At 38.5% G+C, this 18,582-nt stretch overlaps 1 long non-coding RNA gene across 1 annotated transcript; it reads right to left on the bottom strand.

The window, feature by feature from the left end:
* Positions 1-14,412: 14,412 nt before the first annotated feature.
* LOC121387831 lies at positions 14,413-15,979 on the bottom strand. The gene is made up of 2 exons (XR_005959889.1): positions 15,751-15,979; positions 14,413-15,047 (listed from the first exon to the last, which is right to left on the bottom strand). It is a non-coding gene; the product is annotated as an uncharacterized LOC121387831 (long non-coding RNA).
* Between the last annotated feature and the right edge of the window lie 2,603 nt (positions 15,980-18,582).

Raw genomic sequence — 18,582 nt, 5'->3', positions numbered from 1 at the left:
TAACAAACCAAAAACTGTAATGTGCTATACGTTAAGTCATGAACACGCTCAAAACTGTAATGTGCTATTCAGTAAGTCATTAAAAAGTTAAAAACTCTAATGTGCTACACGATAAGTCATTATCAAGCTCAAAACTGTAATGTGGTATATATGTCATTAACAAGCTCAAAACTGTAATGTGCTGTGTAGGGGGTCGGGGTGGGGGTTGGTCGGTGGTAGAGTTGCTTTTTGCCCGAATTAAATGAAAATGCCAGAATCTGGATACATTTATTCATATTAGCATTACTGTCAAACAGCTATATAGGGTTGCAAACGAAACACTAAGCACTTTTACATGGAATACAACTAACATTGTGGGTAGAATGATGGAAATACACGATCAAAAAGTTTGAGGTTAGCTCATTTTGCCCGAAAATATCTATCTTTTTTTAATCCGAATTTGAGGATTTGCTCCAGTATTGAGGAAAGGGGAGTTGCCACCCCCCTGGCCCCATTTCTTGTACGCTTATAGCGGTGGCAGTATCTATGACGCGAACACCTTCTCCACGTTAAGCCAGCCTTTTTTTCGCTAACGTTTGCAAACTATTTTGACTAGACTGGCTATCGAAGTGATGATTCGCTTTACTGTGCAGCGTAAAAACCAGTCTCGCGAACGTTAGCGACTAGCGGTCAACTGAACTTACACCTGATATCATCACTGTTATAGCAGTAATTCATGCGTGCATGTTATCACAGCTGTTCTTATTCTTTTTTCTTTTTCTTTTTTATATAGCGAGCTCTGTCCAGTGCTAGATTTGATTTAGTAAACTACTCATGGAGTGGCAATCCTCCCATAAGAAAGGGATAAAATATTCAGTAAAGGACCTCCTTGAGAGTGGCTGTCCTCCTTAGTTTAGTTTATTGCAAAACACTTATAGCAAAATATAAATTCATCTCAATGAGTTGGCTATGGCAGTACAACACAAAACAATGAACACGCATTAAATAATAGTATAATAATACATATAATAATAATAATAATAATAATAATAATAATAATAATGATAATAATAATTATAATAATAATAATAATAATAATTATAATAATCATAAAACAAATAATAATCATAAAAAGGAACCGACAAGACACCCCTGGCCTGGTGCTTATAAAACGTTTAGGACGCTTTACCACTGGGCTACGTCCCGTCCCTTCATGGTAATTGGAATCAAACATTACTTATATTAACACGCAAAACACATTAACACATTACAAAACAAAACAAAACAAATCCTACAAAAATGTTGGGTTTTTTTTAAAAATAATTTCAATTTGGTTTCACTTAAGAAGAAAGTAAAGTGTTTTTGAATAAATAATAATAATAATAATAATAATAATAATAATAATTTGTGTGCCATTTTGAAATTAATCGCCTCAGAAATAAATAACCTGTATGGAAAAAGGCGTTCCCTGCGAGTCGGACTATTGCGTCTGTTACTTTAATACACTAACATCAGACTTATATATATATATATATATATATATTTTAAACACACAATGTTTCAGACTCTTATTAGAAAAATCGCCTGGAAAAGAAACCTTATTGCAATCGTTTTTAAAGGCATACTGTCACGGATTTAAGGACCTTATTTCTCTAAAAATGGATAATAAATAAAAATTACATTGTTTGGAAACCAAATCTAGTTATCACATACATCACCATAACTGAACCATGATGGAGTGAAATCCATGTCATCCTTCTTGGCAATTTTAGATTTTGAATTATGGACCATTGCCATAATTCAATTATTTTTACAAAATGTCATTAATAAATGGAGTATGGTGGTTATGAAGATGGTTGAATAAAGTACATTTAAGTACAAATCAAATTATTTTTGTTCAGGTAGTTTTGTTAGCCCATTAAATAGGTAAGTGGTCTGTGACAATATGCCTTTAAAGCTGTATCCTAACTGGCTGCGAGCGACGTGATAATATTTATATTCTAAAGCTGTATACTAACCAGACGCTTGCGACACGAGTGATGCGAGCGACGCAATAATATTTATATCCTAACCAGACGCGGCCATAACGTCAGTTTTCTTTTTAAATGATGAAACCGCCAAGTAAAAGTTGTTTGATTAATCGTGTCGCGCGAAAGAAAAAAAAAGAAAAAAACAACAAAAAAACCACAATTCCTATCCGTATTGTGTCGCGCGCTCGACTACATGAATGTGTCGCGCCGTACGGGTGCGGTTAGGATGCAGCAATTGAAATCAACGCGTCAGGTTAAACTGTATCCTAAAGCTGTATTCTAACCGGACGCGTGCGACGCGAGCGATTTTTTAAATTGTGTTGGTAAATATGTTAGCTAATATGCCACTTAATAAGTCTATTGGTATGTTGGTCGATCAATCAGTCAGTGATTGTGTTAGTCAATCTAGTATGTCAGTCACTAAGTCTATTAGTATGTTGGTCGATCAGTCAATCATTGTGTTAGTCAATCTATTAGCTAGTATGTCAATCACTAAGTCTATTAGTATGATGGTCGATCAGTCAATCAGTCAGTGATTGTGTTAGTCAATCTGTTAGCTAGCATGCCAGTCACTAAGTATATTAGTATGTTGGTCGATCAGTCAATCAGTCAGTGATTGTGTTAGTCAGTCTATTAGCTAGTATGCCAGTTACTAGGTATATTACGATTTTGGTTGATCAGTCAATCAATTTCAGTTTAGTTTGACGAACGAAGAAAAGTAAAAGTGTTTAGGGGACATATTTAAATGTCTGTACAGTCAGTAATGTCCCTTTAAAAGCCTTGTTAGCAGGGGACATATTTAAATGTCTGTACAGTCAGTAATGTCCCTTTAAAAGCCTTGTTAGCAGGGGACATATTTAAATGTCTGTACAGTCAGTAATGTCCCTTTAAAAGCCTTGTTAGCAGGGGACATATTTAAATGTCTGTACAGTCAGTAATGTCCCTTTAAAAGCCTTGTTAGCAGGGGACATATTTAAATGTCTGTACAGTCAATAATGTCCCTTTAAAAGCTATGACTGTCACCTCTTAATGAAGTATAATGATGAAGAAAGCACTTTACAATATATATCTAGCTGTGGTATAACGGTCATTAAATATTATACTGACGAAATGTATGGAATTTTATTTCCACCCGACACAAAAATATCATTTGCATCCAACACCAAAACTAACGTGCCTATAGAACACAAAGGGTTAATCAGAGAAGTAATTTAGCTAATCTAGATTTCAAACAGTTGTTTTGGTTCTGACAATATATTGGTTAATCAAAGTTCCCCCATATACTTTTGATAGAATGTTGCTTTGATTCTGTAAGGAGTGGGACGTAGCTCAGTGGTACAGCACTCGCCTGGTGTGAGATCGATCGCCCTTTGGTATACCAATCGTGGTGCATTGGTTAGAACGAGATATAGTCCAATGAACCCACTGATGGGGATCGAGCCTAGACCGACCGCGCATCAAGCGAGTGTTTTACCAATGGAATACACCCCGCCTTACGAATGCATGTTTAACGACAGTGTGTTGTTTAATCTATTGCCAATAAAGTTATTGCATTTTGTTGGGTGCACAGCCATGTTGGTATCAGGAGTAATGAAAAGGCAGATTCAGCTGCCAAGTCTGCTTTGGATTTACCTCATGCCAGAGTTGGTGTGCCTTATACTGATTTTAAACATAATATCAACGAATTTATCTTTTCGACTTGGCAACATGATTGGGATGGTGCGGTTGCGAACAAGCTTCATGCTATCAAGCCAGTCTTGGGAGAGTGGCAGTCCTCCTATAGACAGTGCAGGAAGGATGAAATAGTCTTGTGTCGTCCTCGCATCGGTCATACTTACATGACCCATTCATTTATTTTGAAGAAGGATCCTCCACCTCAGTGTGAGCACTGTCAATGTACTCTGACGGTACGCCACATTTTGGTGGAGTGTCAGCATCTTAAAGAAACACGAAAAGATATATTTGGCCAACGTAATGTGATGGGTTCATTTAGATTCCATCCAGAATTTGTTTTACATTTTTACGTGATACAGATTTTTACTCTAAATTATAATTTTATTTATCTGTGATATTTGTATTTTTTGAACAGTTCTTTACACTGTGTTTTTATTTGAATTTTTATATTGATGTTGATCATCACTTACTGTTTATATTTGCCATAGTTTGCTGGGGTGTTGTTAATCATTCATTCCCCCTGCGCGTGTTGTAACCTTACCGTGGTGCAGGGGTGTAACATTATCTTTGAGAATGGCCACCGGCCTCGGTGGCGTCGTGGCAGGCCATCGGTCTACAGGCTGGTAGGTACTGGGTTCGGATCCCAGTCGAGGAATGGGATTTTTAATCCAGATACCGACTCCAAACCCTGAGTGAGTGCTCCGCAAGGCTCAATGGGTAGGTGTAAACCACTTGCACCGACCAGTGATCCATAACTGGTTCAACAAAGGCCATGGTTTGTGCTATCCTGCCTGTGGGAAGCGCAAATAAAAGATCCCTTGCTGCCTGTCGGAAAAAGAGTAGCCTATGTGGCGACAGCGGGTTTCCTCTTTAAAAGTGTCAAAATGACCATATGTTTGACGTCCAATAGCCGATGATAAGATAAAAAATCAATGTGCTCTAGTGGCGTCGTTAAATAAAACAAACTTTTTTGAGAATGGCCAATACAGCACAAATCCCCTTGTTTTCTTCTAGATACAATTGAAATTTTGAATAAAAGTCAGTATCTATCTGTGATATTTGTATTTTTGCACAGTTCTTTACACTGTTTTTATTTAAATCTTGAATTTTTATATCGATGTTCATCATCACTTTATTTGTTTGCATTACCATCGTTTGACACCCAATAGCCGATGTATTTTTCATGCTTGGGTGTCGTTAAACATTCATTCATTCATTCATTCATTCATTCATTTTGTAGTAGTAATATATTCTAAAATTTCACGTGACACCTTATTTTATTATGTTTTGTAAAATTCCATACTCGAATTTATTACTAGCTTAATTATAGTTTAATTAGAAAATGTTAAGACATTACCACTGCCAAAGCATCCCGACTGGTATGTCAAAGGCTGTGGGATGGTGCTAATAAAATATATCTTGTTATTAATGGAAAAATGGAAAAATGTAGCGGGTTTCCTCTCTACGACTATTACGTAAGAATAACCAAATGATATACATTCAATAGTCAATGATTAATGAATCAATGTGCTCTAGTGGTCACTGGAGTCATTAACCCCTGCCCCTCCGAAAACAAATCCCACTGCCAATTGATATATATACTCTTAAAAAAAAGTAGGGGAACTCTAATAAGAATTTACAACTGCCAAAATTGTAAGGTTTATTAGCTGTGGGTAATTGTTATATGATAATAGTGAATTAATTAGGCAAACATTACAACCGGTAGTTCAGCATTATAGTAGGTTTTATGGCCACCAAAGATCTTGAAAGACGATTGGGGTCAGAAGTGAAATTTGAAAGATGACGTTTTTTTTTTTTATCAATAGTGGGTGATACCGCCACGATGTGTCAGACATTCATTCAGTCAGCGAGACATACTGCATATGAGTCTCCCAATGGCCATTTGAGAGAGTCTGTTCCACTCCTCTTGCAGCGCCTGACCAAGTTCCGCTAACGTGGTCGGCGGTCTTTGACGTTGACGCACACGTCTCCCTATCATGTCCCATACGTGTTCAATGGGGGACAGGTCTGGGCTCATTGCTGGCCATGGCATTCGATGGATGTTGTGCTGCTAGAGGTGAGCATTGATAATTCGTGCACGGTGAGCACGGGCATTGTCGTCCTGAAAAAAAACCCGTCGACCCACGCGCCTAGGAAACTGGACAGCAGAGGGTGTCACTATGTTGTCCCGGTAGTACTACCCAGTGACCCTTCCTTGCACAATATGGAGGGGGTTCTGTCAGTCATAGTGATCCCCCACACCATAACCGTTCCACCGCCAAATCTGTCATGAAATCACATTGTGACGTTGGCGTGCCGTTCATTTCGTCGTCACCAGACCCGACCACGTCTGTCAAGGAAGTCCAAAGTGAATAGGGACTCATCTCAAAACATGACACGTGACCAGCGACGAATACCCCAGTTCTGAAGCTTCCTACACCATACACGTCTGTGGGCAATGCGACGATTTGTCAAGGTAGACACAACCCGGAGCCGTCGAGCATGAAGATGGGCGGTATGAAGACGATTTCTAATCGTCTGACCCGTAACTCCGACACCAGTAGCCTGATGAAGGTTTGCAACAATTTGATTTGCCGTTTTAGCTCAATTTCTTAGAGCCTGGTTACGGATGAATCGATCCTGTACTCCTATCGTTGCCCTGGGACGACCTGAACGGAGTCGATCGTCAACATTTTGAGTTTGTTGGCACCTGTTCCATAATCGAAACATTGAAGGTGTTGGTCACTTCACGCAGACTTCTGCCCGTTAACAGCATGCCAATAGCCCGTAGGCGCTCATCGCATTGCAAATTCAAACAATAACAATGACTAAAAAAATAATAATAACAACTGTATGATCAACAGAATGAAAAAGACCTTCCTGGAAATTATCAAAATCGAGAACGATACCCCACGCACGTGTATGGGGCAACTGCGTGATGCACGTGCAAACTATAGAGTGTGTTTCGGTGTGTTGATAAACAGACCTGAACGTTCTTTACTAGGGTGTCAATGGTCAAAACGTATGTTCGGTCTAATATTTGATATTAACATTAATATTTCAGGTTCCCCGACTTTTTTTGAAGAGTATATATGCCCGAAGTAAAAATCTTACATACACAAAATCACTTGCTACTAATGTAAAAACGTAGCGAGTTTCCTCTCTAACACTATACGTAAAATTACCAATGTTTGACCTCCAGTACCCAAAGTAAAAGTCCTACCTGAAAGTAATTAATTCCCAAGGAAAGTTTAATTTCCAATGGTTTTGCTGTTTCTAGTTTGCCAGGGATAATCACTTTAGGAACCATCTGTCCATTTTCTCGGATCATGAACCTGATGTTATAGTCCATTTCAGAACCAACTACAATTTGCATCTTTACGTGTCCCTGAATTTCTATATCCATTCTGGAAAAAACAAAAAGATAACCACCGATCTTCATATTAATATACTCTTCAAAAAAAGAAACGCAAAAGGGTACAAATGGGTTATAACTCCGATTTTATGTTTCCTACCGGTTCATGCTTTGTGAATATAAGGTCATTGCATGTCCCAAACACATTCCCACGGTTACATTCGATAAAACGCAGCTACTGTACAATAAAGTTCCAAAATGTGAATATTCGCAAAAACGCAGCCACGTGCAAACCATGTCACCACTGCACGTGCGTTGTCTGCACGTGCAACATGAACACCGACAGTATAAAAGTGCAGGGTGTTCGCTTGCATGGCCTCTGTATCTGGCCGACAGTTGACAATCCAGGACATGCCACGTCTCAGTGAACCGCAGAGAAACAATGCCATCGGCCGACTAGACGCAGGCGAATCCAGAACGGCCGTTGCCAGGGCATTCCATGTGTCCCCAAGCACCATCTCCAGACTGTGGGACCGTTACCAGCAACATGGATCAACACGTGACCTCCCTAGATCCGGTCGACCACGGGTCACTACCCCCGGGCAGGACCGCTACATCCGGGTACGCCACCTTCGGGAACGATTGACTACTGCCACCTCCACAGCCGCAGCAATACCAGGTTTGCGCAGGATATCCGACCAGACCGTACGGAACCGCCTACGTGAGGTAGGAATTCGTGCCAGACGTCCAGTTCGAGGTGTCATCTTAACACCACAACACCGTCGACTCCGACTGCAGTGGTGCCAGATTCATCGACAATGGCCTCAACTGCGATGGAGACAGGTGTGGTTCAGTGACGAGTCCCGATTTCTGCTCCGACGTCATGATGGAAGATGTCGCGTGTATAGGCGTCGTGGTGAACGTTATGCGGCAAACTGCGTGCAGGAAGTGGACAGATTCGGCGGGGGTAGTGTCATGGTGTGGGCAGCCATCTCACACACTGGCAGAACTGACCTGGTCCACGTGCAGGGCAACCTGAATGCACAGGGCTACATTGACCAGATCCTCCGGCCACACATCGTTCCAGTTATGGCCAACGCCAACGCAGTGTTCCAACATGACAACGCCAGGCCTCACACAGCACGTCTCACAACGGCTTTCCTACAGAACAACAACATTAATGTCCTTCCTTGGCCATCGATATCACCGGATTTGAACCCAATTGAGCATCTATGGGACGAGTTGGACCGACGCCTCCGACAGCGACAACCACAGCCCCAGACCCTGCCCGAGCTGGCAGCAGCCTTGCAGGCCGAGTGGGCCACCATCCCCCGGGACGTCATCCGTACTCTGGTTGCTTCAATGGGCAGGCGATGCCAGGCAGTTGTCAACACACGCGGAGGCCACACCCGGTATTGACTCCAGATGACCTTGACCTTGGTGGTGTGTCCTATCACTTACTCACAATGGACTAGATTGTGAACAATCCTGCAACATTTGGTAATTATCGGACTCACCATTCAATAATTAAATCAATTCTCCAAATGTTACGACAATGTGGTTTTGCGTTTCTTCTTTTGAAGAGTATATTTAAAAACAGAACATGCCAATTGGGAGCCGATTCGCATGCGAGAGAGAGAGAGAGAGAGAGAGAGAGAGAGAGAGAGAGAGAGAGAGAGAGAGACTGCATGTTGTTAAAGAGATAATTTTTGGGTTTTATATTTGTTCCGTAAGTTACATGTACTAGACTAAAATTTGTGTGGTGTGCAGGCTCACGTTTGCCGTATGTGAGCAGTTTTCTACGTTGCAAAAACATTTTAAAGTTGCCAAAGGTCCTACAGACAGCGGCATGTTTCAACACAACTGGACTACAAATCTTAAGTATGATCAACACTGTATAACTTGTACGCAAAAGAAGAAAGAGGCAAATTCTGTCGAATGCATTTTTATTAAAATTAAAATGTAGATCCTCGTTTTGAATTAATTTCAATAATCGAATGGGATTTTGCGATCGAACACGAATTTAAAACAAACAAGCAAACAACAAACAAACATAAAAAGCAACAACAACACACATACATGCACCCCCCCACCCCGCCAAAAAAACGAAGAAAAAAAACCCGTAAACAAAATCAACAATGATCGATTTGTAATCGATTAAAAAATATCCTACCTTATGTTTTGGGATACGATGTATGTCCATTAATCGATGCGGGTACGGGGTGCGTCAAATATATAGCACACCATTGGTTTTATAGTGAGTGTGTGTATGTATATATATATATATATATATATATATATATATCTCTCTCTCTATATATCTCTCTATTATCTATATATATATTATATATATATATATATATATATCTCTCTCTCTATCTATCTCTCTTGTCTCTCTCTCTCTCTATATCTCTCTCTCTCTCTCTCTCTCTCTCTCTCTCTCTCTCTCTCTCTCTCTCTCTCTCTCTCTCTCTCTCTCTCTCTCTCTCTCTCTCTCTTATTTAAATCCATACATTATTTGCTAATTAAGGGAAACGTTTTGTTTCATTTGTTTAGTTATGTATATGAACAAAATATTTCTTTATTGCCTTCTTCACTTAGAGCACTTTTACCATTTAAAACCGGTTGTAAATCTATTGGCTGAAATCTTTGCAATGAATGAGTGCCTTTCATATCAAATGTATTCACCAAAAAATATTAAAATTGTTCTCGAAATTATATCCAGAACTACACAAAGAATCGGTGCTAAGGCCAACTCGATATAAGCCTGCTTTTAAAAAACTACACCCGTGTTTGAACATGGTATGCGATACATTTTCTCTTCTATTACCAAATGAATAGTTTGGTGCAACGCATGGGGCATCGGGTATTATTTCTTTTTTAATTGAAATTATGTTTTGACAGTTTCGAATTTCAGCTCATAGGTTTTTCCAAAATTTAATTGTCGAATGGATAAAAAGTAAATTTAACGACGCTACTAGAGCACATTGATTTTTTTCTTATTTGATCATCGGCTATTGGACGTCAAACATATGGTCATTCTGACACTGGTTTTTTTTAGAGGAACCCCACTGTCGCCACATAGGCTACTCTTTTACGACAGGCAGCAAGGGATCTTTTATTTGCGTTTCCTACAGCCAGGATAGCACAGACCATGGCCTTTGTTGATCCGGTTATGGATCATTGGTCGGTGCAAGTGGTTTACACCTACCCATTGAGCCTTGCGGAGCACTCACCCAGGGTTTGGAGTCGGTATCTGGATAAAAAAATCCCATGGATCCGAACCCAGTACCTACCAGCTTGCAGACCGATGGCCTAACCACGACGCCACCGAGGCCGGTCAAGTCGAATGGATAAATGACGATGGAAGTAAATCGGTTCTAGAAAGGTGTAAAGAAATATCATTTCGATTTCTCAACATGTAAGGGACTCTTTTTTTTTGTGTGGGATACTGTGTATCATAAAATCAGGCGCCATACCTTTCATTATTTCAAACATTGTGCACAGCTCTTTGAATTTACGCCTTGAAGTAAGTGTTGCTAATCCAGTTTTGTAATACAAAGCCTTTATGGATGCAAATTTAGGCAGACCTGTGATTAATCTGGCGGCTTCTAATTGTACTTTATCAACAATGTCTTCCTCGACTAACGAACACCCATCCCATACTTCCGACGAATATCCTAATACCGGTCGGATAAAAGTTACATATATTTTAAATAATGTTTGTCGATCTAATAAATATTTGTATTTCCTAAGTACAGAAATATTTACCGAAACCTTTTACAAATAGTATTGATATATGAACATATGAAAATGCATAGACCTGTATGGGTTCTGGTATATATGAACTAATTTTTAAAATGCATAGACCTGTTTGGTTTTTTTGTTTTTTGCTTTTTTTAGTCTTTTTTCCTTCAAATTGTTATTTCAACCATGTTGCACTGGCTGGAGGTATAACGGACCGAGCCGCATTAATGGAAACATAGACTTCCACTATATTAAACTTATAAATGATATATTTGATTTGGCAACATAATTAAAATGTTTACATATTTTCAACAGTATAGCATTTCCTCATGCATTAAACGTACACCAGGCAGGATCCACGGAAAAAGTAACGGGCTTTGTATGTATATATATATATATATATATATATATATATATATATATATATATATATATATATATAAAAACTGTTCCAAAAATCCAAACACAAAATTTGGAATTTTTAAAAATTGGAAATATTTTACTTTTTGAAGTGGATTTAATACAGGAGTCAATTTTTTATTTTAATTTCTGTTGAAATTGCTGTTCAGTAAGTCTAACAAAATAATTAACAATCAATGTATTACACATAAAGACAATACCAATGAGATTTGCCAGTGCTACTTAAAGGGACATTCCTGAGTTTGCTGCAATTTTTAACATGTTATCGACTAACAGAGACTTTTTAACGATTGTAATTACATATCTAATATATTTTTCTGCATAAAATATTACTGACTATATATTAAACGTGTTTCTCATCATTCTAATATTTGTTTAACCCCTCAGACACTGACCTACTCCATTCCTACGGATGTCAGTGATTGTCCGTTTTACTAGAACCTGTTAACATTTTAGGGCGGGACGTAATCCAGTGATAAAGCGACCGCTTGATGCATGGTCGGTTTGGGATCGATCCCCGTCGGTGAGCTCATTGGGCTATTTCTCGTTCCAACCAGTGTACCACGACTGATATATCAAATGCTGTGGTATGTGCTATCCTGTCCTTGAGATGGTGCATATAAAAGATCCCTAATGGAACAATGTAGTGGGTTTCCTTTCTAAGACTAAATGTCGAAATTACCAAATGTTTGACATACAATAGCCGATGATTATTAATCAATGTGCTCTAGTAGTATCGTTAAACAAAACAATTTTTTTTTTACTGGATTCCCAAGGATGTCGGGGCTTATCAGTGTTACTAGGACATGTAAACATTTTGGCCAACAATATTTGATATAATATAAGAAACGGGTACCTCTAGGCTGTGTGTCCTCCAGGTTCCATTGTTTCCACGATGTCTGACCATGGGACGAACTGACTCTGCTTTGGTGTGTTTTAGTCTGAAAACAATATGTGTAGAGCATTATCGCATGAACAATACTGTACAGTCATTCAGGTATAGATATTATTAAGAGATTTTGGATCGCAATATAATAGCGCTAATTCCGTTTCTCCTTAATCCGGAACGTTTGTTTTGATTAACGACACCACTAGAGAACAGTAGTTTATTAATCATCGGCTATTGGATCGTAATTTTGACTTATAGTTTTAGAGAGAAAACCAGCTACAAGTTTCCATTTGTAGCAAGGATCTTTTTATAATATGTACCATCCCACAGGCAGGATAATTAATTGGACTTTCCATTGAAAAAGTGAAAAATACAATATCTATTTATTTTTAAGCAAATGAATGCTATGTTTTGCCGATAGTCTGATTGTTCTATTGCATATCTACATTGAATTTCCTTTTGGAAATGTGTAAAGTTAAGATTTGATTTTTTTGTACTTTGTATTTATAAATGTGAATTTTTTCAAATAACAATTCAAAATTAAATTCTACATCTGTTATTACATGTTAGTTTAACGGACAGGAATAACCATTTCTTTAAAGCGAATCATCTTATTTGCCTGGGTACAAATTGCCTCAATCCGGTGCATAAAATTTAACCAAATTTTTAAAACAATTTTACACTCCCAAAGCAGGTGTGTCAAAGTTTCCCTTTGCCCAGAAGAAAATGTACATTTATCTTCATTTCCTATGTTTATTGTATATAAAAATGTGTTGGTTGTTAATATTCTATTTAATATTCTATACTGAAACCATTGGAGCTCAGTTTATAGAGTTGTTTTAAAAAGTTTTACTAAATGTTAGACCACTTGAGTTCAGATTCAAATTGATTTTCCCATTTTGTTTTAGCCTTATTACTAATCGTCGATGACTCCAAAACATAATAATACGGTTTTGCGCCTTTATTCGCGGAAAACAATTTACGTATAACAGGAGTATCATCTAAAGATATAATAGTGTGTTCAGTCTTGAAATTCAAATTCTTAAGATATTGTTTAAAAGCATGAACAATTCCAAAATAGTCCAAAACAAGAGGCATTAATATCATGCACATCTTTAAAAACATCCAGAGAAAGATATTCTCCATTCTCGTCGTACAAATCACAAACTTGTGCTATACCCTTGTGTAACCAGTTGTGCTTGACTAAAGATTGAAAGCCGATTCTAATATTATTATTAAAGAAAATGGTTCAGACAGGTAATCTCAAAATTCTGTTACTTGGATGTTCTTCCACACAATTATCATAAGCTGTTAAACAATCTTCCGAAAACAAATTTGAAATATTTTTAACTATAATGTTAGAGTAGTCATTTCCAAAAACAGCAAAAATTTCAAATTTAGGGTACTTTCTTATCAGTAAATGCTTCCATCTTGATTCTTGACTAAGGAACCTACGTATCCACTTGATCTTTAAATATTTGATCTCTTTAAATATTTGATCTTTAAATATTTCACGTAATTTAACACATTTATCATATTAAGGTCTCTTTCTTGGACTGGTTTACACAGAGTGTCTCTTTTAATTCTATCTGGCTTTCTATTTCACACAAATTAAAACAAATGAATCGTATTGTGTTCATCTTGAAAAATCACCTGAGCCATTGGGTAATGTAAGTAAAAGATAACAGAGTTTAGAATTTAATAAAGATTTGATTAATGCAATTTTACCAAGTGGGGTGATACTCCTTTTCGTCCAACTGTTAATGATTTGTTTGATTATTAGTCCACTGCTTGTTCAACCGGAGATGACAAGAGGTTTCATCTCCGACCTTCTGTCTGTTTCTCTGTCCGTCCGTCCGTCCGTCTGTCTGTTAGTATGTCTGTATGTCCGTCTGTCTGTCCGTCCGTCCGTCCGTTTCTCTGCCAGTCTGTTCTGTCTGTATGTATGTCTGTTCGTCCGTCCGTCCGTTTCTCTGTCTGTATGTCTGTTTTTTTGTCGGTCTGTCCGTTTCTCTGTCTGTCTGTCCGTCTGTCTGTCTGTCAGTCCGCCTGACCCACATAGTTTTTCCAGATTTTTATTTTTAGAATGCCTTGAGATATCGGCCTGAAATTTTGTGTAGCTTTATCATGTACTGTTACAGATCAAGTTTAAAATCCCTGTTGATTTACTCACTTTTCATAGAGGTATGACCCGTGAATTCAAGAGATACGAAAAATTGTTGGGCCCGGTAAGGGACATGTATTGCTTTAACAGTACTCTCAGAAAGTTTGTTATCATTAGTGTAACAGGGTTCAAAGGACGAAAACAACACGTCACGACGTTTGGAAATGATTTACTTCATAAAGTTCATTATGTCATTGCAAACAACGCCCTGGAAGAATAAAATATACAATATATAACAGGCGTTCATTATAAATAATTACATGTATGCGTCATAAAAATCATCGTCATAAAAATAGTTCGATCATACATGTCAATCACAACATCATAAAAATATGTCCATCACCGGTCATCAATATTAAAAAAAGATATAACATTTCAATTCGTATCCCATTAATGTCACGGTTATAAGTAACATCTACTAAACTATAATATCTTCCTAATCAAACAATCTGTTTGATTAAACTAAACCTGAATAACATTTTGGTCCACACCTACATGTATATGATAGATATCGGGATAATCAATTCCAAGGGGAGGTAATTACAAGAATAACAAATGGTTGAGATTTAGTGAATACATTAACCTAATTGACTTAAAATAAATTACTGTGGAATGTTGTCAGAATACAAAAAATACTTTACTATATTAAATATTACAATTATGTTATAATGAAGTTTAAGATTAATAATTAATTGAAATAACTGCTTGATTACTAACTAACTATGTCATACCCTGTATGTGTGGTACACGAGCGTAAACAATGCCGGTGGTCAACAAGAGTGTGAAAACCTGGGGAATAAATTATAAACTATTAAGCATCATAAACTACAGATGCTTACGAACCTGCAACAAAATAAAACATTGGCACAGCATACACTCATAAATCATACACGCATATCTTCGTACAATTATGATAGTGGAAATATTAAAATAAGTTGATGTTTAAAATACAAACATATCTTTACGCTGAAGAATTAAGTGTTATTGATATAATATATTTATATGATTCCTTTTTAGAAATAATTTAAAACATTTAGTAGTTTGTTATACTTAGTCGTAGGACTCCTAGAACTTGCACAATTAGTTATATTATTATCAAAACAATGTAATCATTTATCTGCATTAATTCGCTAGTATGTGAGCAATATATTTATATATATTATTAATAATGTTTAACTAAAAGAAAGAAATTAATTTGTACCTATAATGTATTCTGATCTGTCGCCTGTCAAAACCCGTCAAACATGTCTGCTGTTCATGTAGTGTGTGCACGTGAAAAGCATGCAGTGCTATTAGCCAATCAGATAAAGGGTACCTGACTGAGAAAACTAATAGAATAAATACTATTTGGCAGACAACAATATCTGACAAATACCTGCGAAATATTAAAATAACAAATTACATATTTACACAATATTAAAACATCATCTGCCACATTAGTATTATTATTGATGGGTTTGTTTTATAGATATTGAAATGTTTTCACACTCACAGCGGCGGTTTGGATGTGACAGGTTTCTTTTTGTGTGTTGTAGTACCAGGTTTTACATGAATCTGGGTCTCTGGAGCAGGAAACTGCACAAGATATTTCTGACCGCACATTTTCGAACGTTTTCGTATATTCATGCACCGCTCCGGTGAACTCTTCAGCATAATAAACACTAACACGTGATCCATCAATGTTACGCAGACATATATAGATCAGCAGCCAAACCACCAGGTTTAATATCAAACATTTCATGATGACCCGTGTGTTGTACAGTTATCTGGAAAATTAAATAAAACTAAGACACCATTTTATAAAAAAATTCTGCAACGTCTGTACTGCTCGGATACGTCTGTACTTGACAGAGACTATCTGTTTAGATATCATAGGCTATTTCCGTGTATGAGTGTTTGTGTGTGTGTGTGTGTGTGTGTGTGTGTGTGTGTGTGTGTGTGCGTGCGTACGTATACGCATGTATGTATGTATCTACGTATCTGTGTCTGTCTGTCTCTCTCTCTCTCTCTCTCTCTCTTCTCTCTCTCTCTCTCTCTCTCTCTCTCTCTCTCTCTCTCTCTCTGTATATATATGTGTATATATATATACACACCGCATAATAATTTTTTTTAAATCACGTGTTATCTCTGCATCGTTTTTCAGAGCATAATATCACCTATTTGAATTAATGATCAATCACATTTAAAAATAGTAAAACATTTGACTGGAATCATGACAAATAATATAATCAATAAATCAGTAACATCATCGAACTCTCTAAAGTATGCAAACTGTATTACTTACCTTTGATTCAACAAAATTAAAATATACCCTGTCGCAGTATTCCATCGCAATGTGACAAATATACAGGAGGTAGATATTTACAAAAATACATTTTATGAGATTTAGTACTCAGCTGAGATAACAAAAACACCATCTGAACCAAAATAATCTCGGAAACTCAACAAACAGTGAAGGTAAAATGCTTTTAAATTTAACTATAAAATAATCACACAATGTAATGCATTTTTACATTTAGAAATTGAAATGTGGTTATGATTTTTATATGCTTAAAATCTAATTATAGTGTTTACCTCGAAATATTTTAAATTGTACTTTCTAGACGACTTGTTAGTTTAACATTTTTTGTTTTACTATATCCATTAAGGACATTCAGAAAGAAATGTAATACTTATAATGACTTGTGTACACACACAGGCACACACGCACGCACGCACACACCACCACCACCACCGCCACCACCAGCACCACCTCCAGCACCACCACCACCACACACAAATACAGAGAAACACAACACAGACACAAACACACACACACACACACACACTCTCTCTCTCTCTCTCTCTCTCTCTCTCTCTCTCTCTCCCTCTCTCTCTCTCTCTCTCTCTCTCTCTCTCTCTCTCACACACACACAGACACACACACACACACAAACGCATATATATATATATATATATATATATATATATATATATATACTTAACTCCAAAAGAAACGCGAATACGTAGATTGGAGGTTTTGAGTGCACTCATTGAAATACGTCCCAAAGTTCTTAAAATAATCGTTTCTATGAAAAACTTAAACAATTCGTAAAGATGAGATTTCATGTTATTGACATGTTAAAAATCGAGGTCGCATTGTCATTTGAAATGTCAAGGCCATGGCGCTTCTTCAATGGCGTCACATGCCACTCAAACATGTCCACTAATAGCGGGTGTGTCCGCCATTGCTGGCCATGACCGCCGCACACCTCCTACCCATGGAGAGGAAGAGGTTCCTGATGAAGGCCCTGGGCACGTTGTTGTAGGTGTCCACGACGGCCTGGCGGAGCTGCTGCTGTGTCACCACGGGAGCAGGGCATTGGTTCATCATGCGCTGAACCTCGTCCCACAAGTGCTCGATGGGGTTCAGATCCGGGCTTAAAGCTGGCCAGTCCATTGTGATGATGTTGTGCTGTGCCAGGAATGCCTGGGTGGCCCGTGCCGTGTGTGGCCTGGCGTTGTCGTGCTGGTAAACCATCTGACGGTGACCCGCGAAAAAAGGCACCACCACAGGCGTGAGCACTTCGTCGATGTAGCGCTGTGCTGTGACGCCCCTGCCGCGTACTCGGCCGTTGTTGTCGAAGATGACAAGTTGTACACGACGTCCCCAGGATATGGCACCCCACAGCATGACGGAAGGCCCTCCCCAACGGTCCCTCTCCATAACACACGCATCTGTGAAGCGCTCACCTCGACGCCTCCACACCCTCATACGACCGTCGGCCCTATCTAAGCAGTAGCGGCTTTCGTCGGAGAAGACGATGTTCTGCCACTGTCGGTTCCGCCACTGTCGATGCAGAACAGCCCAGTTGTGTCGTGCAAGGCGGTGTCGCTGTGTGAGACGTTGTCCAATGTACGGTCGACGACAGTTCAGATGGATGGCGATCAGACGACGTCGTACCGTGGTGTAGGAAACGGGGCGGTTGTGGGTTCCCACTGTCTGCCGGGCTGTTGTGGTGGCTGGTACGAACCGATCACGCATGTGAGTTCGGACGATGTAACGGTCCTGGCGCTGTGACGTCACTCTGGGACGGCCGCTACGTGGACGGTCGACGACGTTGTTGTTCTGTAGAAATCGGTCTATGAGACGGTAGATTGTCGAGACATGGACACCGAAAGCACGTGCAACCTGCCTGGCATCCATTCCGGCCTCCAAATTCCCCAAAGCTCTATGTCTGGAATCAGCGTTAAGTCGTGGCATCGTTGTATCGCTACTCGTAAAATGAGTTGAACATTGCTGTCTGGCGTTTCTTTTATACCCAGGCCTGGTAGTGTTTCACGT

Source organism: Gigantopelta aegis, chromosome 13 (genome assembly GCF_016097555.1).
Source record: "Gigantopelta aegis isolate Gae_Host chromosome 13, Gae_host_genome, whole genome shotgun sequence".
Classification (NCBI taxonomy): Eukaryota; Metazoa; Mollusca; class Gastropoda; order Neomphalida; family Peltospiridae; genus Gigantopelta; species Gigantopelta aegis.
This window is presented reverse-complemented; position numbering and strand designations above follow the sequence as displayed.